Below are 22,345 nucleotides of genomic sequence, written 5' to 3' on the forward strand. Positions count from 1 at the left end.
CACTAGCCCACTTTTTCACGGGGCCCCTCCTGCTCGGTGGGGACTTCAATTCAGTGGTGGATGTGGAGACCGATCGCTCGCACCCGCCCCTCCCTGATTCTCCGGTCCGCCGCGTGGCCAAGGGCCGTAGAGACTGGCAGACACGGTGGGGTTTGACGGATATTTGGAGAGCGCAACACCCCGACACTAGAGATTACTCCTATTTTTCGGGCCTTCACGAGTTGCACGTTCGGCTGGACGGGTTTCTTGGCTCGACTGAACTGGTTTCAGCGGCCATCCGTTCCGAATACTTGACTAGGACCATCTCGGACCATAACCCCCTCCTGCTGGCCCTTCGCTGGTTTCCGGGGGCGCCGGCGGTGCCCACCTGGAAGTTACGCCCTGAGATACTCGAGGACATTGTCTTCAGAGCGGACTTAGGTGATAAGATCGAGGAGTATTTCGCGTCCAACGGGGGCTCTGCGAGCTCGAGAGCGCTGGAATGGGACGCTTTTAAGGTGGTGGTGAGGGGTTATTGCATCACCAAGAAGGTAGGTATGAGGCGGGTTATCCTCGATGACTTGGAGGTGGCCGATCGGAAGCTTCGGGAGTTGGAACTCCGCCGCCCCGGGCACCCTGAACTCCAGGGACGCACGGCGGAGGCGAAGGAGGCGGTGGCGGTTGAGGTCGAGCGGCTGCGCTGCTTCGACTACAAGGCCTATACGGTTCGGTCCCTTGCAGAAGGGGATAAATCGAGTGCATTGCTGGCATGGCTGGCTAACCCTACGCGCCAGTCCTCACTGACGACATCCATGCGTATGGCGAATGGGACCATGGTGCACACTCAACCGGAGATTCTAGGCTGCTACCGGCACTACTACGATCAGTTGTATCGCAGTCGTGCTGCCAAAGACCCCGACCTTCTTGAGGACTATTTGGGACCCCTAGAGCTCCCGGTGGTGGAGCCTGATGTGGCGAAAGCCCTAGGTTCCGATATCGAACTGGGGGAGATCCGCAGCGCCATTAAAAGGATGGCGCGGAACAAGACCCCAGGACTAGACGGTCTTCCTGTGGAATTTTATGCGACCTATGCCGACCTTCTGGCTCCGAGACTGGTGATTGTTTATAGAGAGGCGAAGAGGCTTGGCCGACTGCCTGGCTCGATGCGTGAGGCCCTGGTGGTTCCCCTCCTCAAGCCGGGGCGAGACTCAACCGATCCGGCATCCTACCGGCCCTTATCGATGCTGACGGTCGATTATAAGATTCTGAGCAGCATCCTGGCCTCGAGACTAGTTGGCCACATGGCCTCCCTAGTGCATGAGGACCAGGCCGGGTTCATCCCCAAGCGCAATACAACAATGAACATCCGTAGGTTGTTCCGCTTGCTGGGTGAGCCGCTAATGGATGCTCCGTGCCCAGTGGTCCTGTCGGTGGACTTAGAGAAGGCGTTTGATAGCCTGGAATGGGACTACCTACACACGGTGTTGCGACGGTTTGGCCTCGGTGAGGGCTTCATCAGATGGACCGCAGTCTTGTACGCCTCCGTGTCGGCCAGGGTTCGGGCGGGCCCATTAATTTCCTCACAGTACCCAGTAGAGAGGGGCACGAGACAGGGCTGTTCGTTATCCCCACTTCTCTTTGCGCTGGCGGTGGAGCCCCTCGCAGTGCTACTCCGGTCGGGGGCGCATTACAGTGGTTTCTGGACCCCTTCGGGCCCGCACCATGTTTCGTTATATGCCGACGACCTATTACTCTTCCTTGAGGACCCAGTCGAGGCCCTACATGGAGCTAAGACGGCGCTCACGGCGTTCGGGGCGGTCTCGGGCCTACAGGTAAATTGGACCAAGACATGCCTCTTCCCGGTCCGTAGAGGCACCCCTAGTCCAGTCCTCAATGGAGGACTTAGATGGGAACCTGACTGTTTCAGATATCTGGGGGTGTACATTTATCATGATCCATCTGACCTCCTGGACGGAAACATCGCCAGATGCAATCGAGCTCTACGGGGGAATATGGACTTCTGGGCTACACTGCCGCTTTCGTTGGCGGGGCGGGTCGCCCTCCTCAAAATGGTGGCTCTCCCCCGACTGCTATACTATTTCCGGGCGCTGCCAGTTTGGATCCCGCCAGCCACGTTTAGGCTCCTACGGTCGACGATGACCGGATTCCTTTGGGGCTCGGGCCGCCGTAGAGTGGCCCTTAAGACCCTGATGAGGCCGAAAGCCGAGGGTGGACTTGCGGTGCCGGATTTCGAGAAATACTATCTGGCGGCGCAGCTCCAGACCTTCACCCAGGAGGTTGCCAGGGAATTCCGAGGCCCGGAGGACAGGAGAGGTACAGGGATGGCCAGGCATGTCCTATCTTTCATAGCTCTACGCCAACGTTTGACCCTACAGGACCTGACGTTGGAGGAAAAGACCATTCGCCTGTGTTGGAACCGGGCTCACGCCAGGGGCCAACTCCGAATACCGTATGCGCCGGAAATACCATTGGGGATGCTGACGGCGTTGCCCCATGGCGGGGATTGGTCACGATTGGCGGACTGGGAGGACGCGGGGTTGCAGTTGGTGGGGGATCTTTATGAGGCCGGGGTACTCTTGCCTTTCCAGGAGCTCATTGACCGCTTCGAGATTCCCCCAGGGGACTTCCTGTTGCACTCGGCCCTGGTCCGGGCGATCCAGGCGCATTGGAAAGGCGGACAGGAGGAACCTCCTACGTCTCCGGTGTGCCAATACGTCATGATGTCTGCGGGCACGGTGAAGGCGGTCACCTGCCTCTACGGTAGATTGATCAATGAAGGGTTGACCCCCCTTACGACCCTCAAGGCCCGTTGGGAGGCAGACATAGGCAAGGAAATCCCGGAAGCGACCTGGTCTCAGCTCGTGCGGCGAGCTTGGAAGGGGACGCGTCACGCCCGTTTTCAGTTGGTCCACTATTATGTACTCCATCGGGCGTACCTGACCCCGGCGAAAATCCAACAATATTTCGCTACGAGCTCGGCAGCCTGCCCCAGATGCCCGGCGCCAGAGGCAGACCTCCTCCATATGTTGTGGGCCTGCCCGGGTCTATCCTCCTACTGGGTGGAGGTGGAGAAGACCCTGACGGAGGTGACGGGGAGACCCCTATCGGTTGATGCGGCGGTGGGTCTGTTGCATTGGTTTCCACATACCCCCAAAAACAAAATTTCCAGTAAATTTATTGATTTAGGGCTTCTCTTGGCCAAACGAGAGGTGACCAGGAACTGGAAGGCACGAGCTGGTCCGACCGGGAGCAGATGGCATAGCGAACTATTGAAGTGGGCGGCGGGGGAAAGCACGCTGAGATATCAACTGGCTGGGAGACAACGTAACGAACGAGCACAGGAGACAGCGCTGGAATGGGAGACACTAGTGCAGGCCCTCAGAGACTATTGCGCCCCCAGCGACTCTGATAGTGAGATAGCAGCGCGCCCTGAGTCCCGATAGGCGATGGTGTTTTCTGTTACTGATACGCTCATCTTGGGTCCTCTCACGAATCCTATTGCGGTTGCTACCATACACTGATGGCGGGGTTGGGTGGGGGAGGGATTTCTTTGCAAGTTAGTGTTTTGTGGGTGGGACTTTCTTTTGGGTTTGGGGGCTTGTTTAGAAAAGCAGATGACGGACAGTGGATTATCCGGACCAGCCTTTCGCTCCTGCTGAACCCCCACTGGATTTTATTGCCCGACTTTTGAACTGTGGGCTGGATGATAATGTATAAAAACGTGCTGCGGGGGGTGGACGGGATGCAGTCGATTGATTTCAGTGTATTTTTGATGCTGGTCATATTTGTAACAGTTTCCTGATTCCTGCAATAAAAATATATTTCAAAAAAAAAAAAAAAAATGAACTAAGTGAGAAGGATGACCAGGTGGAATAAAATATGGTATACTTGTTGGGAAATGTGCCAGAAGGTATTATGACGCTGTGCGACGGATTGGTGCGAAATGACGCTCCAAAATGGTGTTGCCTTCACTCAGAAGACCATGTTTTTTGTCTCCATAGCTTATGTATCTCATTTCAGAAGTATAGTTGCCACCTTTTTTCTTGGCAAACTAGTGATTACGTTACATGCATCATTTCTCTGGAAAGTACTCTTACTTCCAAATGGGGCAGTTCCTCATGCTCATATCTTCTATTCTCTGCAACATCCATGTAAAGAGGAGTAGAAGCAACACCAATTGGATCCATGAAGTTACCTTAATGTCTGCATTGATAGGACTAAAGAGTACTTAGTGCCTTATTAGCTGTTTGTGCAAAGGCTAGTGCAAAGAAATGGATATTGTCCTAATGGATTGTTCTTTGCATCAACTGTTATTATCCAGTATTGTATCTTTTATAGATTCACATTCTTGAATATCCCCTTTCGTCATGGTGGGAGTCCCACAGTAACGTTAATATTAATAGTATTAAAGCATTGACCAAATTGAAAGATGATTGAATTTTGTACCCCGTTCACATTTTTTTAAAACATCCAAACTTCAGCCAATCGGAGCTGAGACCCTAAAGCATTCATCCTCTGCAGAGCCACCATACCTAGGGTTTCCTATCGCACGTAGTGTGTCAGGGAGTCCCCCTGAGCTTTGCTCAGTCACAGTTTTGCTCTCTTATCCTTTTGAGCTCTAGATTCCAGCTATTCCTTTATCATCTTTCAACATCTGAGGTACTGTTGGAGTGTGTCTTTGGATATATTTACACAAAATATCACAGTTGAAAAAACGGCCAAGGACTTTGGTTTTAGGAACAGTGGTCCATCTTCTTGGTGACGTTTACTACGTCGACGATCAAAACCTCGATGGCCAGAGCGTCATCAAGCAAGATGTGACCCTGACTCCACCATCAACAGTGACGGCACCGCCCCATAACACGTAGATTAGCACGTCGATTATCTCCCTGTTGGCGACTCCATCCACGTTTGCTCTATCGACAAAGACTCTTCAAGCTGCGTCATCAGCGCTACCATCAGCCATGTCATCGACGGGCCTACTGATGGCTGGAAAAACCATTCTGATGCCGCCATCAAAGTCAGCACTTCAGGACTTTAAAAAAAAAACGTGTTTGCCTCTGGCTCGCCTCTTGGATTTTTAAGAATAGGAGGAAGTCTTATTTGACCCTGCCTACAGTCCTTCACAATTGAAGGTAAAATGTAAAGAATTAGAGGAAAAGGATGATGGGGATGAGAATCCATCTGTTTATTTACAGGGTGACTACTCCTTCATGGATAGAGATCCTTCCTCCCCTCAGCGTGTGTGGTATTATCCTTACGAGAAACAGGCAGAAGAACACCAACAACTACAAGAACCCTCTGTTAGTGTCCCTTAGTCACAGATTTATATCACATGATCCATGACTACTATAAACGCTTCCTGATGCCACCTCTGCTCACCAGCCTCTACCTCCACCAGATTTTCCTATCTCTAGCCTGCTTGTTAGAGTACTCCAGGGTGGCTTAAAGAAAAATGATACCGCTGGCTATTACAATTCCTGATGATCCGCAGGATAGTGATGGTCAGCAGGTAGAGGAGGGTGAGCTGCATGCAGATCTCTATGTTCCGGATGAATGGGACGATTATGTTGCCCCATTGCCACCGTCTCCTACCCTGGCACTTGCCGATTTACCACATGCAGATATTGGAGGTTTTTCTTTTAGAGCAAGCCTCAAACACTTTGACCTTCCTATGCCAGCCAAACAAGCTGAATGCTTTTTTAACGATTTTAAACCTGGCACACAGTGCACTACTCGAACTATCCCCATCGGGGATTTCTTGTGGCAGGAGTGCCTCAAATTGATGAAAACACCATCATCCATCCCTGATGCCTTGTGCCTTATTGGCCATCCTCAGGCAGATTTGGTTGTTATGCAAGCCGCACAGACAAGGTCTAAGAATCCCTCATCACCATGTACAGCTCCACTGGATAATATTGGAAAGAGAATTTCAGCCTTGTCGGCCACTTCCATTAGTGCCACCAATGCAATGGCCATCCTAGGGAGATATGACTGGCAGATATGGTCTGACATTTCATCTCTGCTGGAGTATCTCCTTGAGGACAAAAAGAAGGAGGCTACAGATATTCTTTTAGAAGGTGAAAAGGCTTCTTCTAAGCTGATTGATATTACCATGGACATTTCGTGTACAGCATTTAGACAGATGCCTGGAGCGGCGATGTTACATCGCCTGGGATGGCTGAAAACAACATCTTTCCATCTGGAAGTGCAAGCTAAGGCATTGGATATGCCATTTGATAGCGAATGTCTTTTTGGAAAGAACAACGACGATGCACTCCAATCCATCAAGTCTGACACCACACAGCCATATCACTTGGTACTCTACTGCAGCAAAGATTTCAGCCCTTTCGAGGCAAAGGTAGAAGTCAGTACTTCTCTAGACCGCAGTTCCAACAACGGTTCCAGCCTATTCAGGTCAGGCCTGCCGCTCCAATACAATGCCATCTTATTCAAGCCAATCAGCCAGAAAATCTCAGAATTCCAACAGGAGACAATGAAAAGTCACAGGCCTCTGTCACTTCAGTCCCACTTCCATTCGGTCCCACCTTGTCCAAATTCTTCAATCAGTGGTAATCCATAATTTTCAACTAATGGGTGGTAGATGTTTTTCATTATGCCAAACAGTGTCATAGGTGGGAGCTCAATGACAAGCAACTGCGAAGTGTCTTCCAATCTTGGGGGTAGATCTGCTTGCTACATCCCTCAACAAAAAATGAAAATTCTTTGCTAGTGGAGTTCCTCAACTGGGATCTTGGGGAGATGCCTTCCACTTCTCATGGGAAGGGATGTTTGCTTATGCATTTCCCCCATTCCATCTCACCCCAATGATTCTCCTAAAAATGAAAAGGGAGTTGTTCTGGCTCATTTTCATCACCCCGGCATAGGTGAGACAATATTGGTAAACCGAGCTGCATCACCTATCAGAGTGCTCTCCCATTCGCTTTCAACCGAGAGAAGATCTACTCTCCATGAACCTGTGCCAAGTGGTTCATCCACAGATTTGCACTGTGCATTTATCAGCCTGTCTCCTCACCACGCTGAGTTCAGAGCCCTAACAATCTCTGGGGAATGCAAGTCAACACTTCACAAAGCTCGAGATCCTTCTACCCTTAAGTGCTACTTGGTGAAATGGAAGAGGTTATGTGCATGGTGTGCTTCACAGTCGTATCATACTTTTTCCTGCACACCGGAGCAGCTGTTACCTTATCTACTGCATCTTGCTAAATTCATCCATAAAGGTACACTTGGCTTCCATTTCTAGATACAGACGTCACCCTGGCCACCTGTCCTTGCGGTCCACCAGACTTATTAAGTAATTTATAAAGGGTCTTTTCAGGGCTTACCCATCTATTAGGCCTCCGCCAGTGCTTTGGCAGTGAAACACTGTATTATCACAACTTTCCCTTTAAGCCTATTAAGTGCGGGCTCAAATTCCTTTTTTGGAAGATGGCTTTTCTCTTACCCATCACATCTGCGAGACGTATTAGCGAAATTCAGGCATTTACCATTATGGCGCCTTGCCCTCAATTCTTGGAGGACAGAGTAGTACTGCACACTTATCCTTCATTCATACCCAAGGTGTCTTCAACATTTCACCTTAATGAGCCAGTGATTCTGCATTCGTTCTTTCCCAATCCTTCTTCAACGGCAGAAAGAGCTTGCCATTCCCTGGACATTAAGCATTGTTTGAAATTCTATTTGCAAAGAACAAGGACTTTCCGTAAGTCAAATTAGTTGCTCATATCTTTTTCTGCCCCTTTAACAGGACAGGCCTTAACATGGGCTAGGATGGCTCATTAGGTCTCCTCAGCTAAACTCTTCTGCCATGAAGTCAGGACGTCCACAGCCTGCTAAGGTGAAGGCTCATTTATCTCTGAAAGTTGCAACCTCCTCAGCCCTGTTTGCAGGAGTGTCTCTACCGGGCATCTGCAGGTTGACGACATAGTTAAACGCCCACACCTTTCTAAAATATTACTGCCTTAATGGATGGAGTAAAGCACATGTAGCAGTCGGTCAGACTGCTCTACGAAGACTCTTTGCATAAGGTATGCTACTGTTCTGCACTCAGTTGTTTTATCTTCTATTATACTATTTAATAATTTAATTATGCTGAACATAAATCTCTTTTGGTTTTTTAAATGCAATTTAACAGAAATTCTACTGAAACTTGTATTTAATGGTATGTCATGGTGGGATGGTTCGCCTTCCCGCCATTATAGTTGTTGGATACTGCTTGCTAGTCTGATTCAAGCATGTGAGTCTATAAAAGATACAATATTTGAGAAAAACATGTTACTTACCTGTACACTGTGGTTCTCCAGTATTGATATATGTTTATAGATTCACATCTGACCCTCCCTCCTCCCTGGTCAGGCTCACCTTTTGTTTGCTCTATTGTAGTTAGTTTACACTTGTGCTTGAAATATGAGGTATGGTGGTGATGAGTGATTCCGGGTCTCAGCTCTGACTGGCTGAAGCTTGGATGTTTTAAAAGAATGTAACCAGGTTACAAAATAATATTGTCTTTCAATGATGTCATTGCTAATGCTTTAACACTACTATTATTACTGTTACCATGAAACTTACACCATGGCGATGGGCAAGATTCAAGCATGTGAATCTATAAAATGTAAATGTAAATGTATAGGCATTTATATAGCGCACTACTTACCCGTAGGGTCCCAAGGCGCTTCGACCGCTGCGAAACCCTTCCTGGTTTCCCTGAGAGATGGTCCCTTAATGGGTATCTCCAGGGTGAGACCAGGCATCCCAGGCGGTCTGGTGGGGCCGTTAGTGAAGATGAGGCAAGCTAATGCCCAGAGTTGCCGAGTGTGATCGCTGATCAGAGTGGGCACACAGGCGAGAGAATTATCGAGTCCGCTGACCCTGGTCCAGAAACCTGCCGCGCCGGGAATCGAACCCTGGTCCCGGCCGTCCTCTGCTCTCGGGTCTGCCGCCTCTAACCAGTGAGCCACACTACTTCACATATCAATATCACATATCAATACTGGAGAACCAAAGTTTACAGGTAAATATCTTATTTTTTCCTTGGCATAAAGGATCTTCCAATGTTCTTTCATGCTCATTCCACTAAAGCAAAGGCCACAGCTACTAGTTTAGCTTGGGCTGTTTTGGTACATCTGCTAAGCAGCCACATGGGCACCTGTCCACACCTTCTCCAGCTCTACTGCATCAATTCACAAGTCTGCAGAGTGCACCATTTTGCTGTTCGCCTAGCTTGACTCGAGTGTAAAATCCACTCTCAAGACATTGCTGGAGAGTGAGCATTGCATTAATTTCAATGCACACGTTGAGGAGCATATGGTAGAATTATTAATCAGAAGAATAGGTTACTTACTTCTAACACTCTTTCTGGTAGATACTCAGTCTAACCTCTGATTTCCCACTGTCTGCTCGCCTCTCTGTAAAGTGCCTTTTCAGTTGTTAATAAAGTCCCAATTTAGCTCTTTCACCCTGCTGGTTATAGATTAATTCCCTTAACTACACCCTACATTCGTGGGCACAGAATGTCTGTGATTAAACTGATGTCAGCACGTGGAGTGACACTTTGTGATTCTATGTCTCCATGTACAGAGGTAGTAAACAGCCACAATGAAGGTCGATGGTGCTACCTAGCTGCATGCAAGAGATATCCAGTTTGGCGCATTGGGAGATTACAAGGTGAAGAATCTGCTTCTAGGTAGATTATCCACGAGAAGAGGATTACCAAAAGTAAAATATTTTGGAGCTATTGATGCTGATCAATGGTCTTAATGACCCATCACCGAATATGGTGTTAAATCTCAATAATCCTTGAGAGAAACCAAATGCAGCAGCTTTTGCGTTACCATAGAAACACTGCCATGAGAGACATCGGTAAGATAAAGTTCTGAAATATTTACATTGTGTCAGCAATTATGATTTTCAGTCATGTACTAATCAGGAAACCTTAAAGGTGTATTTACCAGAGCATAATATTTGTCTTTTTTTCTAAAGTAACAGCTGATTGCTTCCACATAATCAGATGGCGTATCAAGTGGTCTCTGCAACTCCATGGATGTGGGCTATAATAATAGGAGCATTATAGAACCGTACTCATACTGTGCCTATCCCGGTGCAGAACAAATTATAACAAAAGTCACTAATGATAATGCTAACCAGTAAGGTAGTGTATACTACTTTTTCTGACATCTGAGAATCAAACAATTATATTACAGAATTCTAATTTCCATCTGACTTAATGACTTCCCACAAATTGAGGTACAAAAGGGAGAGTTTATATACTAGATTGGCCGTAACAATCATAGATGCGATTTAGGACCATAACTGACCCATGGGCACCCCATTGGAAACCTTGGAGAAGCCAATCAATGCACACTGTAATAACTGAGTGTGGTAAATAAATGTAGACATGGTCCAAGTAGTTTTCATGTAGGTTTATTCCATGTAAGATGTCACAGCATAGCGCCCCACCAGGAGCAGCCTTCCTGCTGCTCAGCCAATCGACCAACTGACTTTCACACTCACCAACATTCCACTCATCAACATTCTCTCTTCACAGTCACACTGGCTGAGCAGCAGGTATAACACATCTCCTTTCTTTAAAATAAATACAGAAAGACTCTAACAGGAATAACACAGAAGTCTGAAGCTTGCAAAGGATGGCATAGGAACAAAAGCATGCAACAGAAAGGTAACAAAACCATTGCCCCAAATAAGCAAGGTAGCAACGATCTAAATGCAAAAACATGAAGATAAAGATGGAACATATCATGCACAGGAAAGAAATTAGAAAGAGAGAAAAAAGGAACACAAGTATGAATGTACACATGCACCATCTCCCTTTCTACCACAGCAAAAATATGTGCAACTACACCACACCACAAACAAACCGAAATACCTCAAACATGCAAGCTGGCCAGGCAAACATGAGGAAGGTACACAGAGTGCCAACCACAAGGTGTAGACGAAAACAAACCAACACAACAACTAAAATTCACCCAAGCCGAAGCAAGGGTGGAAAGTGTGGAAAGGGCAGTCCACACAAACCCAGAAAGAAACAACAAAGTTCCACATCCAACATTGCACTAAAAATACGACCACCAATAACTCAGAAACATAACACTCACTCCAGAAAATCTGGCTTCAAACCAGCCCTTCACCCTAACCCAAAGTTAGGGTGGTACGTGTGGAAGTACGCGCCACATGAAACAGGTTGCACAACTACCCTAAATCATGTAATAAAGAAAAACAGCACTCACTATGAACAATACTCATTCTTCAACAATCAGGCTTCAACTCCGCCCCTCACCCAAACCCACAGTAAGGACGGTACGTGTGGAAAGGCACTCCACACAGAACAAGTGAAAATGCAACATCCAATCAGATGTGAGGAAAACAGCAATCATTAAGAAAACACTCACTCTTTGAAATACAACTTCATCAGGGTGGTATGTGTGGAAAGGCGCTCTACACAGAACACGTGAACATGCATAACTACACCCAGTAAAGTAAAACATAAGAGCTGATACAACAGCAATCAACCCTAAAACGCAAACACAGCGCAGTGACCTGATAAACTACAAGACTTAGACAACACACCTTTAAGTACACACCTCTGCACACAGCCGTAGAATAAGACACTATGACTAAGTATCAAGCACACAAGCTCACTAAGCAGTAATCCAAACAACTCGAACAAGAAACACTCACTTAATCTACACATGGCGAGCACACTGACACTGATAAAACAAATTGCGCTCAGAGAGAAAAATGCCAGGGAAACAATGAAACAAATCACTGCAGAACAGGGAAAAGCAAACAAATAAGCATATACATTGGACAATTTGCCACCATTAAAACGTTTGTTCTTAAAGCAGGAGTCAACAATAAATATAGCATTGACAAATGAAAAAAAAAAACTGTCACAATTTTTGAAAAACCGGTGTTTCCAATTGATGAGCAATTTCTCGCCCTAAGTCCCAGACAGCCACCCCGAGATGCTGCACAATCAAAAATTTGCTAGCATTCGCGCCAAGAATTTTCAATTCTATTAAGGACACGGAGGCGAGGATTATGGTTCTCAATCTTTACTGCAATAAACACAGCAGCCATTGAAAATGAATATTTTCATAAATAACAGTAAAACAAACTACATTTCCCATGAGTACACATGAGCATAGGCATGCCCCCACAGTCCATAAGAACCCCTTGCGTGCTCCCATCATCCTCTTTCTTTGAGGCGAACCAAGTCCAACAATAACTTGAATAATGAATAACTCCTCCAACATGGAAGAAACAAGGTTTCAGGCCAAACATCCTGTCGTCCGCCGTCGATCAATCAGACTTCTTATCTGATCCTGAAAGAAAAGAAACAACACCACCGTAACCACTGTATAACTGGGTGGGCAAGCTTATTTACTGTAAATTAAGCTGGGTGCGATAATCCTTGCCTCCGTGTCCTTAATAGAATTGAAAATTCTAGGCGCAAATGCTAGCAAATCTTTGATTCTATTACAGGACCGGAGGCTTCAGATGATGCTAGTTTAACGCTCATTAAAAACCACAGAAGTAATATCTCCCACCGGCTTATAATAAAACGTCTTAAAGGTTGATTCTGAAGACCAATCTGCACATCGCATAATGTCTTGGATACTAGATCCTAAACCATAAGACTTTGACTCCATAGCGCCTCTCACTGAATGAGCACCAAAATTCTGCGTATCAATATCTCCTTCCTTCATTATGAAGCAAAGCCATCTGCCAATTGTGGTAGCCGCCCCAGGTTTAAACGGCTTTTGCAAAGCAATCAATAACTGTGAACAACCTTGAGGCCTCAAAGCCTTTGTACAATCTTCATATGCTTTTAAACATTTGACTACACATACTTTTTCATTGTCTGGAAATGCATTATAATCAATGTGTCTTGACATCGTTTTGGTACGACCTGTAATAGTAAAAGAAACCCCTTCCGGGGTAAACACTCTACCTGTAACATCGAGTGCTCTCACATCCGAAGATCGTCTGCATGCTGATAGGCAAAGTAACATGGCCAACTTTGATGATAATTGCTTCCTGGACAAGAGTGCATTATCAGGCCATCTGTTGAACAAAGAGATGACTAACGAAACGTCCCATAGACCCGTATATTTGGGTTTAGGGGGATTAGCTACCCTAATCCCCTTCAGCAATTTACAAACCATCGGGTGCATGCCTACCAGTTTCCCGTCTATCTGGGCATGCCCCGCAGAAATGGCCGAACGGAATTTGTTTACCGAGTGATAGGCTAGGCCACTGGCTGCCTTATTCGCCAAAAAGTTTAACACATGGGGAAGCTCTGCCCCCACGGGATCCACCTGTCTTCCCACACACCAATCCACCCAGTTCTTCCAGGCTGCGGAGTAACGCTTCCTGGTAGATGGTGCCCAAGCCTGCCTGATGAATTCTGAAGTTTTGCTCGAAACTCCTGGCAGGTGCCACTGCTCCCTGAAAGCCTCCATGCCATCAGGGTTTGCCGGCCTTCCAACAGCAGAGGATGCTGCTCTTGACGAGGGCCCTGCAATAGCCACTCCGAGTCCAGCAACAACCGTGGGCGATCGCAGCTCCACTGCAACAACTTGGGAAACCAAGCTTGAGACGTCCACCACGGTGTCACCATGACCAATTCCGCCCGTTGTCTGATCACCTGTGTCATTACCCTGGAGATTAGCAAGAACGGGGGAAAGGCATACTTAATCCCCTGTGACCAATCCTGGAGAAAGGCATGGGTTGCAGTCGCCATCGGATCTGGCCTCCAGCTGAAGAACCTGGGAATCTGACAGGTCAGCCTGGAGGCGAATAGGTCCGTCTCAAAAAGGACCCCAAATTGTCTGTAACCACTGAAAGACCTGGGGAAGCAGTTTCCAGTCGCTGTAGTCCCTGAGGTGCCTTGAATTCCAGTCCGCTACCTGATTGGATTGCCCCGGAATGTACTCCGCTATCACCGAGATCTGATTCTCAAGGCAATAATGCCAAAAGTCCTTGGCCATTTGAACAAGAGGTGACGACCTCGCGCCGCCCAACTTGTTGATATATCTCACTGCGGACACATTGTCCAAACGCAGTAGGATACAACAAGATGTCTGCCTCGGGGATAACGTGCGGATCGCAAACGATCCTGCGAGCAGTTCTAAGCAGTTTATGTGTAGAGCGAGCTCTTGCGTTGACCATCTGCCTCCTGTGGAGATATCTCCACAGCGCGCGCCCCAGCCCCATCTGCTGGCGTCCGACTCGATAAACACCTCTGGCTGTGATCCGAAGATCGCCCTGCCGTTCCAGGCCTCCACATGTCCGAGCCACCACTGCAACTCGGTTCGGACCTCCTCCGACAGTGGGATGGAGTCCATGTACGACAGACCTCTCTGAAGATGTTTGATCTTCAGGCGCTGAAGTGCCCTGTAATGAAGAGGGCCCGGGAATATTGCTTGAATGGATGAGGCCAATATTCCCACCACCCTGGCAATCACCCTCAGTATAACCGTCTGGTTGTCCAGTAACTTCAGAATTTCCTTTTTCAAGTCTCTCAATTTCGCCTGAGGAAGACACAGTTGTGCTGCCTGGGAATCTATTGTGAACCCTAGGAAGTCTATTACCTGTGTCGGCACCATCACCGACTTCTTTAGATTGATGACAAACCCCAAGCTCTGAAGCAGCGACGTTGCCATGTCTAAATGCTGCTTGAGCGTGGATTGGCTTTGCGCCAGAATCAGTATGTCGTCTAGGTAAATTATAAGCCTGACCCCCTCTCTCTGAGATGCGCCACCACTGGTTTCATCACCTTGGTGAAGCACCAGGGAGCTGAGGAGAGCCCGAAAGGAAGAGCCGAATATTCGTAACACTGGCCGTTCCAGAGGAACTGCAGGAACCTGCGGTGTGGAGGAAAAATTGGTATGGACAGATATGCGTCTTTGAGGTCCAACCAGACCATCCAATCCCCTTCCTGTAACAAATCCGCCAACAGATGAATACCTTCCATTTTGAAATGGTTGTAAGTAAGATACTGGTTGAATTCTCTGAGGTTGAGCACTAACCTGTTACCACCTCCCTTCTTCCGAACAATAAAGACGTTGCTGCAGAAACCGTGAGGTCCGCCTTGGCATTGCACAATCGAGTGCTTCTGCAGCAAGTCTGCAATTTCCTCTTCTATGAAACTGCGATCTTGTTGGGAAAAATGGATGCAGGGGGAGGGAACACTTGTGTCGGGTGAGAATAGAATTTCAACCGAAACTCTTGTACAGTCTGCACAACCCAAGCATCCTGAGTTAGAGACTGCCACTGCGGAAGACAATGTCTTGTGCGACCCCCCAGAGGAAACTGAGAGAGATCTGTCACACTCACCTGTTTTTTGCTGGGACTTGAAGTTTGCCCTGTTGTTTCCCGATTGGAAACAGTCCCTGTTGAATCCTCTGCGGGATGGGTAAAAGGTACCACCGCGGGTGGAATCCCACTCTCCTCTTCCGCGGCCATAGTCGCCTCTCTGAGAGCCTTGTTGATAGCACCGGCCTGACGAGCGGCCCCCGCCTTGCCCGGCCCTGTTGAAAACACCCTGGGTAAGGGCTCGTTTGATGCCACTCTGAGCTTTGTCCAAAGCAGTGAATGTTCCAACGTATTTGGACACATCTTTGACGAACCGGTCTCCGAACAAGTGACCATCAGCCAGGGGGCCTGGTTCCGCCTCAGCTAGTTCTGCCGTCCATCCTAAGGAGTAATGACTTGCGTCTCTTCCTTGATATGGTGCAATTTGCATTGCCTAGGAGGCAGATCGCGCGCTGAATCCAGCCTGCCAAAATGTACGGATCGACTGGCGTTGCACCCTCCTTGGCCGCCAGAGCCAACTCCAGTATCTTTGCTAGGGGACCCACGATGTCGAGCATTTTATCTTGGCAACCGCGCCAAGCACAGTCGAGCCCACGTTTCGGGTCCTTAAATTATTTTTTCAGAAAGGTCAGCATGCTGGCATAAATTTCTGGAGTTTCTGCCAAGTTGTCCGGCAGTTCCGGACGAGGACATTCGGATTTCAAACGATTGCGGACTTCTCTAGAGAAGCTCTTCGGCAGATTGTCATGAAGATACTCAGACACCGCAGGGGGTGGCATCCAGCCCGAGGACCGGGGGTGCATAATGTCTGATGGGTAAAAAGTGAAAGGAGTGCTGACCTTGTCCGCCGCAGCCGTGGGGGCCACTTTGGCCTTTTTCATAGGAGGGGGTTCCTCCGAAGTATCAGTGTCTGTGTCCGTGTTGGTTGTAGTAGTGTCTGTATCCGGGCGCTTAGCTTTCCCCTTCCGGCCTGAGTAAGCGTGGTCCGCCGCACTTGACGCTGGCAAAGATGCTAGAGAGTGCGGCCATTGATCTTGGGACTGAACTTGGGACTGTGAAGCAGTGGCGGTGGAAGGGGCTTGCTCCTTCTTCTGTTTCTTTGGCTTGTCATACCCATGACGCTTGGCAAACCCTTCTAGTTGCTTCCTGATAGGGTAAAGGGCCACAGCTAGTGCTTGTTGCACCGTTTGAGGAACCTTAGTCTCCATGGCTTTGTTCACAGAAGCCTGGACTGAGGCATCTAAAGCCTCAACAATATTGTCCTCTAGTACAGCCTCCTGCTGTCCCTCTCCGACTTCCTCCTCTCCTCCATAATACTCCTCAGGGTCCTGGGCCCCCTCCTCCATAGTGCTAAATGCGGAGTATAGATATACTGGTACAGTACCCTACTGCCCAACTCAGGAGGGATAATGGGGGGGGGGGTCAGCCCACAGCACACTGACAGTTGTATCACGTTACCCGAACCCCCTCAGCAATGCTGTAATCAGTAAGGTCAGAGACCTTGGCCAAGTATTTCCAGAGCGTGTGCCCACTCAATGGCCTCGTATTTTACGACCTCTGCACACTTTAGACAAGAGGCGATCACACAGGGAGCCTGCCGGTGAATGAAACGCTGAGCAAATGCGTTTTTAATCTGTCTGGGGATCGTGCCGAGGCGCGCAGCCCAAACGCGACCAAAAGCAACCAAAAACAAGCCCAATTTGGTCGCGTTTTGGGCGCGAGCGTCGGCCTTGAGCCACCCGGCCACAACGTGAAGGGCGTATGAGGGATGCCCAACTCGCGCCGAAGCGCCACCGGAAAACGGGCTCCTCTGATGAATGCGACCGGCTCCCTGCCGGTCAGAGACCGTGGTTAGACGCGCTCGCAGCCCGATCAGGACAGTTACAAAACCGGCGAAAAGCCAGCGCCCAAGCTTGAACTCCCTGATCGTCTCGGAGCGCGACAACGGGCTCCGTAGGAATGCCCTAAATAAACAATGCAATTGCACCAAGTAAATCTACAATAGCGCCACTATCGCAAATACTCAGCTAAGCAAGCAATAAATCTAGAATAATAGCACAACTATCTATCATAAAGTGCCCCATGCTACAGCAGAGTGAGGGGACTATTAAACAAGTGCACTTAACTCTTGCTGTGAGCAGCAAAGAAAGAGGATGATGGGATCACGCAAGGGGTTCTTATGGACTGTGGGGGCGGGCCTATGCTCATGTGTACTCATGGGAAATGTAGTTTGTTTTACTGTTATTTATGAAAATATTCATTTTCATTGGCTGCTGTGTTTATTGCAGTAAAGATTGAGAAGCATAATCTGAAGCCTCCGGTCCTGTAATAGAATCACCGATCCATACAGCAGTGCAACAATACACTAATGAGAGTGGTAGTCCGGTAACAATAAACAAAGAAGCACCACCCCACAAGCAAGACACCTTTAGAATGGCAAACCTGGTATGACAGTTTATCCCTTGAAAAATGTGCCAAATTCTGAGTAATCCATGAATGCCACAAGATAGTTCCAGGAAAGTACCTCGAAGATGTGCAGCATGACTTTAAGAATAACAAGAACAGCACCAACGTAATTGCGGAGCTGACTCACTGAAGAAGATGACGAGGCGGTGAAGGAAAGAGTAAATTGCAGATTACCCGATCCAGAAGTACTGATTGAAAGGTCGTAACATCCGACAGAGAAGGTTGAAGAAACTGCTTCAGCCTCGATTACCCATGAGCAAGATGAAGGCACACAATTTGACGTAGAGCCGGGTGGCTCTCGGCAAGAACATGCACCAAATTTTGCCGTGCAGCTGTACTGACGCGGATGGAGTGAGGAACGTCACAGAAAAGGTGGTGGCACAATGACACTGAAAGAAATCCGCAAGATCCTCAGGTGAAGGTAAGCGGGAGCGTGCATTGTCCAACTCTTGCCAAATTAACAGATTTGCCGCGGCGGACATTCCGCTGGGGTGCGTCCGAATCTGATGCGTGCACAGATCGGACAGCCCCAGGCCATCCGACGCACACACCCACGCCCACCGTGACGTCGGACGACCCCGAAAAGGTTAAAAAAAATTGTAACACTTGAACTGTCACTGAGGACACAGCAGTAATTCATGCCATACATCGATAAAAAAAACTGTGAAAACACTACTAACCACATTTAAGAATGATCCACACAGCTTCCAATGCCCCAAAAAAAACTTCTTGAAGCTAGTTGCCACTTCTGGCCCCTTAAAACTAAATACTAACTTGATGATTCACAAAGCACACGCAGCAAAAAACGTATGATTCACTCAACATAAGTACAGCCTCAATTAAGGAAGTACTTATCCTGGTAGAATGCGCAAGACCTCACAGCAGAGTTGTAGCAGGCTAGTCCAACGGTCACAAGGAGAAACCAAAGGTTCACTCAAATCTGGAAAGTGTGTTACATCCCCCTGTAGAAATCTGTTCAATAGGTCAAAGCGCACAGCATCAAAACATGTAGCACATGTAAGGATGCTCATAGTTTAAGCATGCACCAGCTATTAGCTTGTCAAAAGGTCAACCTCAACAAATCCACAAACAAATGCAGCGGGATCTGGGACACTTGTGTTGGGGAGACCGATGTCACGGTCACTCTTGGGGCTCAGGGTTGCCAGTATGCTTTTACAACCAATGACTCTCACGCTCACCAACATTCCACTCATAAACATTCCCTCCTCACAGCCACACTGGCTGAGCAGCAGGCATAACACTGAGATTCCTGTGACTGCACAGTATTCTGTCATTGTCACTGCCATTACTTTGTTAATTACATAATTATCCTTTCTAAATCCCGAATTGCATGGAGTATTTAACTTTGGGATTTTCAGAACAATCAGTAAATTCCTTTAAAAACAATGTTGGTAAATATTTTCACCTGAGAGAGTTACCTTTGACAGGTTGATCTCAAAATGAATATGAAAGATGTAGATTACAATATTATAGTCTGATTTGTCATTTAATATTGACATTAAATGTGAAAGGATTCATTACATTCAATGATTTCCTTCTGAAGTTCGATTTAAGATGGTTTTAGCACTTGTTGATTCAGTTTAGAAAGTGTTACAAACTCTTTCATTTCTAAGTTAGTATGTTTGTCAAGATCGATTCTGGTTTGTGTTTTAATCATTAGCACCTGATATGAGTTTGGTGGCCAAAGTGGAATTCGATTGGCGGCTGCAATCCATATGTAATAGGTGAAAACTATTACAAATAATCAGAGTTCGCCATTAATTGACAACTTTTGTTAACACCTTCGCCTGACAGATAAGACATAGAATATTTATGCTTGGAAGGAAGTGGTAATATGCAGAGTCACTAGATGCAAGCAAGTAAAGTAGGATTTATTGGTAAACAATTGGATCTCCAGCAAGATAACAGTTACCAGTGGTTATGAAGACAAACCACTGTTCCTGATGTCCTAGATCTTCCTCAAGGTTGGTTTCAAGTTCACAGTCAAGTATGTTTGTTGGACATGGAATCCTCATTGTCCTAATAATATTGTAATTCCTCAGGCAACCATCATTATAATTCTGAATACAATGTATATCATAATATACTAAGGCTCACTTTACACAGTTCTATAAGAAAATATACAAAAACTTATGTTTCATTAATGAACTCTGCAATATTAAATATCTATAAACATATCAAAAATACACCAAACTTGTATACCATCTTTTCATTCATACCACAAATAATCCATACTCTTCCACAATATCAGAGCTCGGAGACATCTGTATTCTCCAATCTAGTTGATACATATGCCATTTTTACACTAGAAATATAATTACACAGACTGATCACAATTAACATAAATTTCATAAAATATTCTAGACAGTGAACATGTAAGGAAATCTGTATTAGTCCATTGCAGAGTGCTCATTGTCCTAACAATCAAATTGTTCCTCAGCATAAAGGAGACTTGGAGAAAATATTGTTTAAAAAAAATCTAATTAATAATATAAATGTGCAAAATGCTCTTTGTTTATCAGTTCAAGTATTTTAGTTTTTAGGAAGAGTGACAGGTATCAGCTGCAATCATGAACCGCAATGCTAGCCATTGAATACTCAAGGTGAAAAGCACCAGCTGTCTCTCTTGGTGTTATTTTCACTCATTGTAAGGTGATACGTCAGCACGCCTGGGTGATTAATTCTTTTTAGCCATCATTTGTATTGCAGTATGATTTCCTATACCACAGTCTGGAGGAGGCCGGCATAGTGGGCCTTGCCTTGGATTGGTTTAGATCCTTTCTCTTTGGAAGGACGTTCCAGGTGACAGCCCCCCCATTTCTCTCCTGTGTCCAGTCTATTAGACAAGGTGTGCCACAGGGCTCAGCTCTGAGCCCAATTTTATTCAATCTATCCATTCAACCATTGGCAGCAGTGGCCAGTGGTAGAGGGCTCACTATTGTCTCTTACGCCAAAGACACATAGTTGGTGGTGGCACTCTCTGATAACTCCATGCAGGATGCTCCTAAGTTCCGAAGCGATGTTGCAGCAGTCGCTGAGTGGCTGACTGAGGTGTTGCTGGTTAGAAGAGACACTGAGCTATGGAGTGAGCACTGGTGGCCCGCAAACCTTGGTGGCACCCCTACACCCAAGAAAGTAGTAAAAAATCTAAGGGTCTGGATGGACTCTACCCTCAGTCTCCAAGCTCAAACAAAGAAAGTGTCAGGGACCTGTTTTGGTCGACTACGGGGCTGAAACCTCTGCTGTTTTTTTTATATTCATCCACCCAACAAGTCATCGTCCATGCTTCGATTTTGTCAAGACTGGACTATGCCAGTTCGCTCTATTTAGGGATGAACAAGGCAGAGGTTATGCAATTGCAGAGGGTCTAAAATGTGCCTGCCAGAACCCTGCTAGGTCTCCCCAGAAGCTGCTCTACAGCCAAAGCCATCCATTGGCTGCATTGGCTGCCGGTGGCTAAGTGGATAGAGTTTAAGGCTCTCTGCATGGCCTTTAAAATTCTGAATTTCTCCTCCCCAGGTATTTTGGCCAACCTACTTGTGCCTTATATACCTACACACCAACTCTGCTCTATGGGGCAGCACCTGGTGGTTGTTCCCCGGATCAGGAGGATGCGTGCTGGGGAGGCGTTCTTTTCGCACCCTAGCAGCAAAACTCTGGAACGCCCTCCCCTTACAGATCCCCAGCCTGAATCACTACTGGTGCTTCCAGAAGGCAATCAAAACACATCTCTTCCCTCTTATGTAGGCCCTAGCTCCTCCTGTGGTCCTTCTACTCTGCTGTCAGCGCCTGGACACCTCTTTGCTGGGGCAGCTGCGCGCTATACAAGATTATATAACATAACAGTAAAGGTCCTTCTGACTGTTTAATTTCCTGTACCACACTAAAGGTCCATTTGATCGTTTACTATCTTCTTCACACATCCTTTGTTTGTTACATATATTTTTCAGAGCTTTCAAGGAGCAGTTGCTGTTTATCACTGAAAGCGTCTCAGAATCATAAAAGTGTCTGCCTTCCTGCTAGGTGGATGATCGCTCCATTGTAAACCCATGCTCTAGATACAATGGAAAGATGGGTTTTAGATGGGTATGTTAAATGATGTTTGTGGATTTTTACTTGGAAAGATTTATTCCTTTGTCATACAGAACTTTGAAAGAAATGGTCACTTCATTATGAAGAGAGGCTTGGTGAGCAACAGGTTTAGGCATTGTACATCCAAATCCAGTATTAGGACAATTAGGGTCCTCTCACCGAGACTGGAAAGAGAAGCCAAGAGAGACAAATGCTTGCCAGCATACTAAAATAGAGAGGACAAATTGGGTCTATTAGATTAATACTGAGAAGTTGTGCAGCCTCTTTTTTTCCTGAACATGGAATGTCCGAGACTCACCCTGCTAAGAATACATGTCCTGGATAAAGTCTTTCTGGAGGTAGCACTAGCCACCTACTCACATTAATTTCTAAACCAGTCCACCATATTTATTTCAGCAATTATTACTAT

This window comes from Lissotriton vulgaris, chromosome 8 (genome assembly GCF_964263255.1).
Source record: "Lissotriton vulgaris chromosome 8, aLisVul1.2, whole genome shotgun sequence".
Classification (NCBI taxonomy): Eukaryota; Metazoa; Chordata; class Amphibia; order Caudata; family Salamandridae; genus Lissotriton; species Lissotriton vulgaris.